This window comes from Triticum urartu, chromosome 6 (genome assembly GCF_003073215.2).
Source record: "Triticum urartu cultivar G1812 chromosome 6, Tu2.1, whole genome shotgun sequence".
NCBI lineage: Eukaryota > Viridiplantae > Streptophyta > Magnoliopsida > Poales > Poaceae > Triticum > Triticum urartu.
Window position 1 is genome coordinate 68,903,383 of NC_053027.1, and position 13,119 is coordinate 68,916,501.

Genomic DNA, 13,119 nt, shown 5'->3' on the forward strand with positions numbered 1-13,119 from the left:
CATGTGCTATAGGAACGATGGTATTTTTTCATAATTTTTGGTGATGGAGAAGTATCCAAAAAATACCCTCTACGTGGATTGCCCTTCGCGCGTCTACGGCTGTGGCCGGCGGCCTCCGGGGGCTAGCATGCAGCCAAATCTTGCGTAGGCGGCCTCTCACAAGTCTGGAAGTGTTGTGGCGGTTGCAAACACCCGGCACATGTGTCCGGGGTGTGCCCCCCCTCACGGACGGCGCCGCCGCCGGCACCTGGAGGGGCGAAACGGACGCGTCAGGTCTACACGGAGGGGATCTTGCTGCGGGTCTGGCCCGGTTGTTGCTCCAAAGTGTTCCTATGGGCTGACCTAACACAACCGGGCGGGGAGGTCCGCTGGTCAAAGCCCGTCCGTGCAAAGTCAAAGGGTTAGATCCCGTGGTCAAACACTACAGGGTTAGGCGGGACGGGGGCCCTGGGGGGTAGCAATGCCACCGGAGCGTCGCACCGGGCCCTCATACATGCGGGGTGGTGTGGTGGCATGTTCGAAGAGGCGGCACGCGTCTCCGGGGCGTGCCCCCCCCCCTCACAGACGGCGATGACACGGTAGTAGACGTTCTGCGGTAACGATGCGGCGTGAATATTATTAAATACTTGGAGCGTGATAAAATCATGAGTTTTTTTTGCACGACGTGGGCACATGTGCTATAGGAACGATGGTAATTTTTTCATAATTTTTGGTGATGGAGAAGTATCCGAAAAATTCCCTCTACGCGGATTGCCCTTCGTGCGTCTACGGCTGTGGCCGGCGGCCTCCGGGGGCTAGCATGCCGCCAAATCTTGCGTAGGTGGCCTCTCACAAGTCTGAAAGTGTTTTGACGGTTGCAAACGCCCGGCACGCGTGTCCGGGGTGTGCCCCCCCTCACGGACGGCGCCGCCGCCGGCACCTGGAGGGGGGAAACGGACGCGTCGGGTCTACACGGAGGGGATCTTGCTGTGGGTCTGGCCCGGTTGTTGCTCCAAAGTGTTCCTATGGGCTGACCTAACACAACCGGGCGGGGAGGTCCGCTGGTCAAATCCCGTCCATGCAAAGTCAAAGGGTTAGATCCCGTGGTCAAACGCTACAGGGTTAGGCGGGACGGGGGCCTGGGGGTAGCAATGCCACCGGAGCGTCGCACCGGGCCCTCATACATGCGGGGTGGTGTGGTGGCATGTCCGAAGAGGCGGCATGCGTCTCCGGGGCATGGCCCCCCCTCACGGACGGCGATGACACGGTAGTAGACGTTCGGCGGTAATGATGCGGCGTGAATATTATTAAATACTCGGAGCGCGATAAAATCATGAGTTTTTTTGCACGACATGGGCACATGTGCTGTAGGAACGATGGTATTTTTTTCATAATTTTTGGTAATGGAGAAGTATCCGAAAAATTCCCTCTATGTGGATTGCCCTTCGCGCGTCTACGGCTATGGCCGGCGGCCTCCGGGGGCTAGCATGCCGCCAAATCTTGCGTAGGCGGCCTCTCACAAGTCTGGAAGTGCTGTGGCGGTTGCAAACGCCCGACACGCGTGTCCGAGGTGTGCCCCCCCCTCACGGACGGTGCCGCCGCCGGCACCTGGAGGGGGAAACGGACGCGTCGGGTCTACACGGAGGGGATCTTGTTGTGGGTCTGGCCCGGTTGTTGCTCCAAAGTGTTCCTATGGGCTGACCTAACACAACCGGGCGGGGAGGTCCGCTGGTCAAAACCCGTCCGTGCAAAGTCAAAGGGCTAGATCCCGTGGTCAAACGCTACAGGGTTAGGCGGGACGAGGGCCCTGGGGGTAGCAATGCCACCGGAACGTCGCACCGGGTCCTCATACATGCGGGGTGGTGTGGTGGCATGTCCGAAGATGCGGCACGCGTCTCCGAGGCGTGGCCCCCCCTCACGGACGGCGATGACACGGTAGTAGACGTTCTGCGGTAACGATGCGGCGTGAATATTATTAAATACTCGGAGCGCGATAAAATCATGAGTATTTTTGCACGACGTGGGCACATGTGCTATAGGAATGATGTTATTTTTTCATAATTTTTGGTGATGGAGAAGTATCCGAAAAATTCCCTCTACGCGGATATCCCTTCGCGCGTCTACGGCTGTGGTCGGCGGCCTCCGGGGGCTAGCATGCCGCCAAATCTTGCGTAGGCGGCCTCTCACAAGTCTGGAAGTGTTGTGGCGGTTGAAAACGCCCGGCACGCGTGTCCGGGGTGTGCCCCCCCTCACGGACGGCGCCGCCGCCGACACCTGGAGGGGGGAAACGGACGCGTCGGGTCTACACGAAGGGGATCTTGCTGTGGGTCTGGCCCGGTTGTTGCTCCAAAGTGTTCCTATGGGCTGACCTAACACAATCGGGTGGGGAGGTCCGCTGGTCAAAGCCCGTCCGTGCAAAGTCAAAGGGCTAGATCCCGTGGTCAAACGCTACAGGGTTAGGCGGGACGGGGGCCCTGGGGGGTAGCAATGCCACCAGAGCGTCGCACCGGGCCCTCATACATGCGGGGTGGTGTGGTGGCATGTCCGAAGAGGCGGCATGCGTCTCCGGGGTGTGGCCCCCCTCACGGATGGCGATGACACGGTAGTAGACGTTCTGCGGTAACGATGCGGCGTGAATATTATTAAATACTCGGAGGGCGATAAAATCATGAGTTTTTTACACGACATGGGGACATGTGCTATAGGACTGATGGTAATTTTTTACACCCCGCGCGAAGCATCTCCCTTCGACGGACTTGGATCCGCCGCCGCCCCCACCCCCCCGTCGACGACCCCCTCCCCCTTCAGTCACCTGACCTACTAATCTCCATATCGAGCACGCGAGGCGGCGGCCATGCACTCCCAGACCCGCGACCAGGCCACGGCCTCGGCGGACGAAGCTGCTCGAGTTCGGCGCCTCCCCTCCCCTCCCCTCTGTGTGGTTCCGGGAGAGGAGAGGGCCGAGCGGCGTTAAAAAACATAAAAAATCCATATGAAATAATAATACATAAAAAAACATAAAAAGGAAAAATATAACTATAAAAAACATCAAAAAAATTATATGAAATAAAAAAACATAAAGAAGAAAAAATATAAACTATTAAAAACATTAAAAAATCTATGCCTATGGCTAAGCCGTCGGCATAGGTGCCATGTGGCATCACTACATATGCCGACGGCTTAGCCGACGGCTTAGCCGTCGGCATAGTTGCCTTATCCATATCCCCGGTCGCCCCCTCCACTCATTCCTCCCCGATCGACCCCAGAGCCCGACTCGCGCCGCCGCCAGAGCCCGACCCGCGCCGCCGCCGCCGCTCCCCGTTGCCCGCGTCGCTCCCCGCCGCCCCCCCCTCCCCCGCCGCCTGCGTCGCTCCCCGCCGCCCCCGCCGCCCGCCCGCCGCCGCTGCACCTACGCCACTCCCCTTCCCTCGCCCCTCGCCCCTCCCCTCACCCCACTACCACCCCCGTCCCCCCGCCACCTCTCGTCGGCGCCATCCACACCCGTCCCCGACCCCGCGCCCTCCCTGTGTCCTGCCCCGACCCCGTGCTAGGGGGGCACCGAAGCTAGGCCAGAGCTCCGCCGACGCCCTGCTGCGCCCCGGCCGGCCCTGTCCACCCTTCCCTGGTGGCTGCCCCCCGGCCTCCCTGCTGCCCACTGCACCGGCGGCCAAGGTGAGCTTTTTTTCAATTTTTTGCAATTTGTTACTGTTTTTTACATAGATGGATATATATGTAATGAATGGATATATGCATGTACAGATTGATGCTAGATAGATGGATGGATGCTAGATGAATAGATAGATGGATGAATATTTAGATACATACGCATGCAAATATGCTGTCATTCTGGAAACTTGGATGGGTGTTTTTCCATTGGTTTTGAATGGAAAACATTGTGGCACCTTGCAAACACAGGGCCATGTCATTATCAGGGCACTGCACTAAATTTTTTATGACAGCAAAAAAAGGCTGCAAAATAACAAATTGCAGCGATTTTATAGAAAAATAGATACAGAGTTGTCATTAGTGTTCAAGTTGTGCCAATTATTGTAAGTGGTGACGTGTAACACGACCGAAGAGCAAAAGGACAGGAGAAAATGACACTAGAGGGAGCACAAAGAGATCAATTATTTAGTTACATACCAGATAGTTTTTACTAAATTTGTGAATATAGATGAATTAGATGTTGGGCAAGTTTGTGATAGATGGATGGATATTGGTCAAGTTAGTGTTTTGGTAATGTTGATTCATATATAAGAAGCAATTCGAGGCACTTGGTTTCTAAAATACTTAATGAAGTTTTTTTTACAATTTGACATGTTGTTTCATGTTCATTCATAATGTTGTGTCAATGCTTAATGTGAGGTGACGACCTAATTTTTTTCACTCGATGTGATTAACAGGATTTGTGGTGTTCCATCTTCGTGGAGTGATCGTTGACGTTGGAGGTGTTGGTCCACGATCGTCCCTCTCCTTTGATCGACTACATCGGAGGGTGAGCAACAATTCCATGACCTCGTCCACTTTTTTCCCATGTCACTAGATTAAATTTTCATAGCAAGTCGTGTAACCTAGGTCTCCCGTCCGAAAGGGTTGCATCGATAAATATGCATTCAATTGCATATTTATCACCGCAGCTCTTTCGGATTGTCCAGCGCTTTCCACGGACAGCCCGAGGATGTGTAGATTGGGTACGTTGTTCATGCTCTACCCCATTCCGAGACAGGATTTCAGTGGTGCCTCCCTGTTGTTCTCCGGATGCACATTCTCTCGGCATTATACCGAGATGTGTATTCGGAGAACAGCGGGGAGGTGCTGCCGAAATTTTGTCTCGGAATGGGGTAGAGCATGGACAACGTACTCAATCTACACATTCTCGGGTGGGATTAGGACCCATCTTTACCTATTAGAGATGTAGGTGGATTAAATGTCATTTCTCGTCAACCTTGTAAAAAATAAAATATTGATGTGAGTAATTTAAATGAATCCTTAATTTTGTTGTGTGGCTTCCAATAAAGCGGAGATGGCAGATAATCAGTGGATGTATAGTGGGTTTTTCCGTCGGAATCAAGTAACAACAGAGTGGGTCGAGAAAACTGATGTGTTTTTGAAAGAGATATTCCGTAGTCCAATGAGGATGGTGCCAGAATGCCCGTGTGCCAAATGTAAGAGACGTATCTGTAGAGATAAGAGTGAGATGACTAAGCACCTTCGCACAAATGGATTTATGCCCAACTTTAATATGCCGATAAACTTTGCCCAGCGGGACCGTGGTAGAGAGGATGTGATACGACAACGCGTCGCTGGTTATGAGGACGATGGGGTTAGAGACATGCTAGATGATGTCTTCGCTGCACAACCGACACCTCCGTCACATTCAGCGAATGAACCGGAGGAGCCGGAGGAAACCGCAAAGGCCTTCCTGGAAATCTTGGCCTCGTCAAATAAACCTCTCTATGAGGGTGCCAAGCTGTCTGTGCTGGATGCCATCTCGCAACTGATGGCAGTCAAGGCTGAGTACGGTTGTAGCCGAGGTTGCTTCGAAGCATTTATGGGAGTATGGGCTAACAGCCTCCCTGAGGGCCATGAACTGCCGAAAACCATGTACGCTACGAAGAAAATCATGAAGGCGCTCTCCATGGACTATGAGAAAATACATGTTTGTCCAAAGAATTGCCTTTTGTTTAGGCATGAGTATGCAGATGACAAGTACTGTAGGAAGTGCGGTTCCTCTCGGTATATTGAGGTGGTCGATAAGCATGGTCAGAAGCAGCAGCTAAAAATCCCTGTGAAGGTTCTTCGGTATCTTGATTTTATAAAAAGACTACAGCGCCTTTTCATCACCGAGGAGTCTGCCAAAATGAAGAAGTGGCACAAGGAAGGGAAAAGGTACAATCCAAAAAAAATTGTACATCCATCAGAAGGTGAAGCATGGAGGTCATTCGATATAGAGTACCCGGAGGAAGCAGCCAAGGCTGGGAATGTCAGAATTGCTATAACGGGTGATGGGTTCAATCCATATGGTATGTCGTCTAATCCATACAGCTGCTGGCCCGTATTTGTTATTCCGCTCAATCTCCCTCCCGGCGCCATAATGCAACGCAAGACCATGTTCCTATCGCTTATAATTCCGGGGCCTGAATATCCGGGGAAGAATTTGAGTGTGTTTATGCAGCCTTTGGTGGATGATTTGCACCATTCTTGGTACTTCCCGAGGGTGACATACGACCGACATCTACAGAAAAATTTCTTGATGAAAGTTTGGCTACAATATTGCATGCATGACTTCCCCGGCTATGCCCTGTTCTGCGGATGGTGTACAAGTGGAAAGATGCCTTGCCCAGTGTGCATGCAGGCCTTGATTTTCATTTGGCTGAAGAAGGGTGGCAAATATGTTGCCTTTGACCTGCATCGACAGTTCCTCCCTCCAGACCATCCTGATAGGGAAGACAAGAAGAACTTCACAAAAGGCAAAGTTGTCCATGAAGTAAACGAGATTCCAATGTTTTCTGGTGCGGATGTGCTTGCTCAGCTGAAAGCTCTTAAGCCTGCCGGTGAAGGGAAAGGCAAAGGCAAAGCCGCAGGCGAAGACGAGGGCAAGGGCAAAGGAAAAGGTAAAGGGAAAAAATGTTTTGAAGGATATGGTGAGACGCACAACTGGACTCACATTACCCCCTTCACGCAGCTTCCCTATTTTAAGGACCTCAAACTTCCATACAACATCGACGTGATGCACATCGAAAAGAATGTCGCAGAGTCCCTTTTTCGCACGATCCTCAACATTCCTGATAAGACGAAGGATAATGTTAATGCTAGAGTCGATCAACAAAATATTTGTGATAGACCACGTCTACACATGCAGCCTCCCATAGGCAGTCGAAAATCTTGGTTCAAGCCAGATGCTGACTTCGTACTTAAAAAGGATCATAAGATGGAGGCATTCAAGTGGCTGAAACACGTAGTAAAGTCACTGATGGTTATGCGTCGAATATAAGTAAGGGGGTCAATCTTTCAACGGGCAGAGTGACCGGGGCTCAAGAGTCATGACTATCATGTATGGATTGAGCGGATTATGCCGGTGATGGTTCGGGGCTATGTTCCCGAGCGTGTCTGGCGTGTGCTTGCGGAGTTAAGCCATTTCTTCCGCACGCTTTGTGCTAAAGAAGTATGTCCTGAGAAGATAAAAGAAATGCATAAGAAGGCGCCGGAGTTGATATGCAAGCTAGAGAAGATCTTCCCGCCAGGCTTCTTTACTCCGATGACACATCTCATTTTGCACCTCGCGAACGAGGTATTGTTGGGGGGCCCTGTGTAGAATCGTTGGCAGTACGGCCCTGAGAGACAGAACAAGCATCTAAGACAGAAATGTGGAAACAAAGCTAAGATTGAAGCTTCCATAGCTGAGGCAGTTATCCTAGAGGAGGTGGCAGACCTCAGGACAGCCTACTATCCGGACCATGTTCCCACGTTGCACAATAAGGTGTCTCGATACAATACAGAAGAGCCCAAGTATAAACCCAAGTTGCCTCTATTCATCGGGCAAGGTGGTAGGGCTGGATGCTCGACACCTTATCTCATGCCACGAGATGAGTGGGAGGATGTCATGTTCTATATCTTGCACAACATCAAGGAAGTTGAGAATGAGTGGATGAGGTAATACCTTTGCACCATTCTTTTAATCAATTCGTTATGTTCACTTTGCCTAGTTCTTATACCGCTTTTCTTATTGTAGTCGATTCGTTGAAGAAGAATGGACGGGAATGCTGCCTCCTACTGAAGCGGAGGCACTTGCTCTTCTCCGAAAGGGTGCTGATGGAAGGAAAAATTTCGTTGCGTGGTTCATGGAGAAAGTAATTTTTCACACTTCCCTATTACCTATTTCAATTAAACTCATGCACCCTATAATTTCAATTAAACTCATGCACCCTATAATTTCAATTAAACTTGTAGGGAAATGATCCGACCGAACAAATGGATGAAGAATTGAGATGGGTTTCCATGGGTTTTGACCCTGTCGTCATGACATGCCAAAAGTATGATGTGAATGGGTATCGCTTCCATACAGAGGAGCACCAGAACAGTCGGCCTGATCCCAAAACCATAAATACCGGAGTCTTCACTGAAGGAGATAATAAAGTAGATTACTACGGAAGGGTAGGAAAAATATACGAGCTTACATTCAAACGTGGCCGCGAACACCTAAGTCTCACTGTGTTCAAATGCCGATGGTTCGACCCCAAAAAGGGTCCGAGACATACGCCTTCTATTGGTTTAGTTGAAGTTAAACCATCAACCGTCTATGCCGGAGCTGATCTCTTTATCGCCGCTACCCAGGCCACACAAGTATATTATCTGCCTTACCCATGCCAGAAAGAGTACCTAAAGGGTTGGGAAGTTGTGTTCAAGGTGTCGCCGCATGGTAAGCTATCGGACCCGAACGATGATGATTACTACAACATAAACCCCATGACATACGAGGGAGTGTTCTATCAAGAGGAACATGATGACGTGGTCCGAAACAACGAGGATGATGACTTGGGTTATGTTGACCTGGACCCAAACGACGATGACACACGGATTGATGGTGAGGCAGTTGTGAATCAAAGAGACATAATTATGCTTGAAAAGTTAAATGAAGACGCTGACGATGAGGAAGAGCCTCCACGTCCGCCAGACAACGAAGAAGATATGCGTGATAGTGATGATGAGACTGGTCCAGAAATAGATTACAATAGTGATGATTCATATGGGTTCTAGAAAATGTAAGTTCTTTTAATGATCATTACGATAGTATGCTTAATGTGCTCTTCTGGTATTAATGGTTTTCCTGTATGCTTGTTTAATTGATATCCTTACTAATTGTTTATTCTCTTCTCAATGCAGGTTTGCTAATCATGGGCAAGTCCAGCGGCGCCAGTTTCCTCAGTAAATTCAAAGGACTTACTCGGAGTGGACGAGCCCACAAGGTTCCCTCCCAACTACGTGAGGATGACACCTCACAGGGAGGTGGAGGGGTCGGGGGAGGAGATCCTAGAGGAGGAGGCGGTGGGGGGGAGAGCCCCTAGAGGAGGAGGGGGTGGGGGGAGAGGCAGCCGGGGCAAAAAACTCCGGGCCGTGTCCGAAATAGGAGGGTCTTCTTTGATGCCCTCCTATACAGAGGCACCTTCTGAGTTTGAGGAGGAGTATGTTCCTGATGGCGAGGAGGAGGAGGCCGAGGAGGAGGGTGAGGAGGAGGAGGAGGGGGAGGAGGAGGAGGGCGAGGAGGAGGAGGCCGAGGAGGAGGGTGAGGAGGAGGGCGAGGAGGGTGGAGGGGAGGTTGATCCCGAGTTGTGGGGTGACTTGCCACCGGGTGCTCCGCAGGGGTGGCTGCGTGGTAATGTCGGACTACCTACACCACCTTCTATCAAGGAGCACAAGTGGCTCATTGAACCTGTGGGGACAGAGTAAGTGCCTCTCAATCATATTTTCAACACATGACAAAATTTTCTTATTGTACACATGGAAATCATTTGATTCTTTTGCAGAAACTGGATCCTTCGCGGAAAGGGCCGTAAACCGAACGGCCTTATCACTATCCTGTTGAAGGAGTTTTGGCCTGGCCTATTCTGCCCGCGGCCAGACAGGGACCCGTAGCTGCGGGTTTTGGCCACGAGCTGGGCCCACTACGAGGCTTGCAGCAACGCGGAGTACGGGACGGCCACTAAGGCCGTGATCACCAAATTTTGGGCAAGTTCTCTTCTGAATCACTTGTCTTCAGTTTCGTTCATAGTTTATCATTGAATCACTCAACTCATGCCTTGTTTGCTTCTAGTTTATGCATGATTGCAGCAACTCTATAGAGTTCTTGACGAGCACAAGGCCAGAGCCGACGTGGTCTTGCTTGCGGCTGCGAAGAAGAAAGCTCGTCAGTTGCAGTACAAGGTGCGTTGGGTTGCCGTCTCGTAGTACTACCACATCTACCTGCACCAAAAGATGACCAAAACTCAAGCACAGAGGCAATGACTTACCTTGAACAGGGAGCAGTTCATGATGGTAACTATTACTAACTTATCATTGTTTCAAGCAGTCAACTATATGTTTCGTGCTCACATGTCATGCTTCCAAAATGTGCATAGGTTGTTCCTCGTTGGTGCTATGGAAGGCATGACAGATAGGCGAGTTTGGTGGATAGGTGGCTCGGCGCCGATGCAGAGTTTGCTGCCAAGAGCATCAAGGCCCGGGCTAACCGTGGAAAAGACGGGACACACGGCCAAGGAAACAGGAACCATTGGGGCTTCAAGGCCATGAAGGTATATCTATATGCATGATGCATTTTTGTTCTTATTTACCGTCATGTTCTTATGTATGGCTAACTTCTGTTTGACATTGCAGGAGGACAAGTTGAAGAGGCCGCTCTCAGACATTGAGTCGTGGAAGCTAGCCCGCGAGCGGAGTCATCCCAAGGAGGGCGAGAGCCAGTACAACAGCAAGACCGAGGAGCACCTGGAGTCTTACACTTAGCACTATCAGAAGTTGCATCCGGATGTTCCTGTTCCTGAGGTCGCCCAGTCTCAGATCGACGACACGGCGGTGGTGGCCATCCACGGGAAGTCACATGGCCGGTATCCGTGTTTCGATGGCTTGATAACTCCTTCGATCTCGTACACGCGGCTTCGGTCTACCAACCCGAGCCAGTTAGAGAGTACGGGGCATTCACAGACTCCCTTAGCCCGCCAGCATGCTGTAAGTACTTCCCCTTTATCTTTTTCTCTCTAGCATTCCCAGTTCATTTTCAGCATTGCTCACTTAGAAACAACCTAAATTATGTAGGCATATAAGGCCTTTGTCGAGCATAGGAATCTCGAGGTGCGAGAGTACTTGCAACGAGTGAAGGCAAATGATGATTACAACCGTCAGATGATGGCGGTTAGTTTTGCCCTCTTAAAACCAAGCAAAATTTTTGCACTTTCATTCCTTCTGACCTTCTTGTTTGCTTGTTTAACTAACATCCAGGCTATGTTGGCATCTTGGAGTAACCGCACGGATCCACCACAAATGGGACCCCCACCACCACCTGCGGGAGAACCCCCACACGTGCCCACGTTCGATGAATGGGTGGCACTAGGCAGTGATGGTCCGGTTAGTACATTTGCCTAACTACTGGCAAACTAGTTCTCGTTCATTCAACACTATCATATCATATTTACCGTTAGAATCTTTTCTGAAACATGTAGGGGACCGGTGGCTCGACTACTGCTCCGTCGACCCCAGTCACTCCGATCTGGCAGAGTGATGGTGGTCGCGGTGGCGGTTTTGGCGGAGGCGGTTTTGGTGGTGGCGGTTTTGGCGGAGGTGGTCTTGGTGGTGGTGGTTTTGGCGGAGGTGGTCTTGGTGGTGGTGGTTTTGGCGGAGGTGGTCTTGCTTGATGTTGATGATGATTCCGTGCATGTGGCCGTCGTGCCATGCCTTTCATGTTGCTACTTTTATGATGTTCCATGTCTTGCACTACTTTTATGTTCATGAACTTCCGCCGGTGATGATCTTTAGATGATGATGATGAACTTGACTATGTTTAGATGATGATGATGAACTTGAGTATATTTAGATGATGAACTGTCATATTTATGCATAATTCCATATTATTCTGCTTTGAAATGCTGTCAAATGAATTGAAAAAGAGAAAACAGGGGGGAAAACTATGCCTACGGCAAAGCCGTCGGCATATATAAGCCCGGGAGTTACCAGGGCTTGCCACGTGGCAGATCTATGCCTACGGCAATGCCGACGGCTTTGCCGTAGGCATAGCCCTGCCGCCAGGAGAAACCAGGGAAAGACACGTGGCTGTGCTAGCACCACGGAACGCCACGTGGAAGAGGTACGCCGACGGCTAGGCCGTCGGCATAGATTTCTACCTATGCCGACGGCCAAGCCGTCGGCGTACCTCTGCCACGTGGCGTCCCATGACTCGTCAGCGCTTTTGACGGTGCCGTACGTTACCGTCAGACGGAAAAACACTGCCGACGGCTAAACTATGCCGACGACTGACCCCGGCCGTCGGCATAGGCCCCTATGCCGAAGGCTATACTACACCGACGGTCTGACAAGACTACGCTGATGATATCTACGCCAACGGGTCTATGCCGATGGCAGCCGTAGGCATAGATCTATGCCGACGGCAAAGGACCTATGCCGACGGCAAAGGACCTATGCCGACGGCCCCTAGCCGTAGGCATAGACCGCGAGTTCGGTAGTGATACCAACGCATTAGATTATTCTGGGAACAGAATACTCGCGTCCAGTTACTGTCAGGTGTCGAAGTGGAAAGACCCCCGCTTCGCTCCGCACGGGGCGACGCGGGCGGCGACGCAACCCTAGCCGCCAAGCCTCCTCCCCCCGTCCCCCCGCCTCGCCGCCGCCAGAGGGGTCGCCGGCGAAGTCCGCGCGGCTGCCAGGGAAGGTGGCGGCGAGGCTGTGCCGCTCCGTCTCCACGCGGAGGGCCTCTGTAGCCGAGGCGGCGGCCTCGGATGGTGCGGCGGCTCCTGCTTTGCGGCGAGCGGCGTCTGCTGGTGCTCCTCCTCCCCACTTGGCCGTGCGGGCGGCGAGTGGTTGAGGCGTTGGGCGATGGTCGAGGCGAGTGGCCTCGTGCCCCTGGCTGCGCGTCAGATCTAGAAGTCTTCTTCCTCCCCCTTCCCTTGCCTGTTCCTCGCTGGATCTGGGTCATGGCGGGCGTCGGTCGCCGGATCCGTTGAAGGTGGGGTTGCCGGAGTTGAGAGCTCGGACCGGGAGAAATCTTTGACCGGCTTTTCCGGCCACGACGGCGGTGACGCCGGCTGGCGTCGTTCCCCTTCTCGGAGGCGCCGTTGAGGTTCGATCCCCTCTCCCTTCCCTCTCATACCCGGGTGAAAACCTTTGCCAGTTCTGGTCTAGGCGGCAGCGGTGCGGCTTGCGTCGTCACCTTCCTGAAGGTGTCGTCTTGGGCGAGTTGGGGGTGTGCATTGGCGTTTGGATGTGGTTCTCTGGCGCGCAGTGACATCTCAGTTGGAGATAACACTGGGATTTTTTGCAAGATTAGCTCTCTGGGGTGTCCGTAGGCCGGCTGTTTGTGTGTTGCCATGGTGGGGGGAGGGGATAGGGTTCCTCTCCCCTGCGTGCAGCAGCACG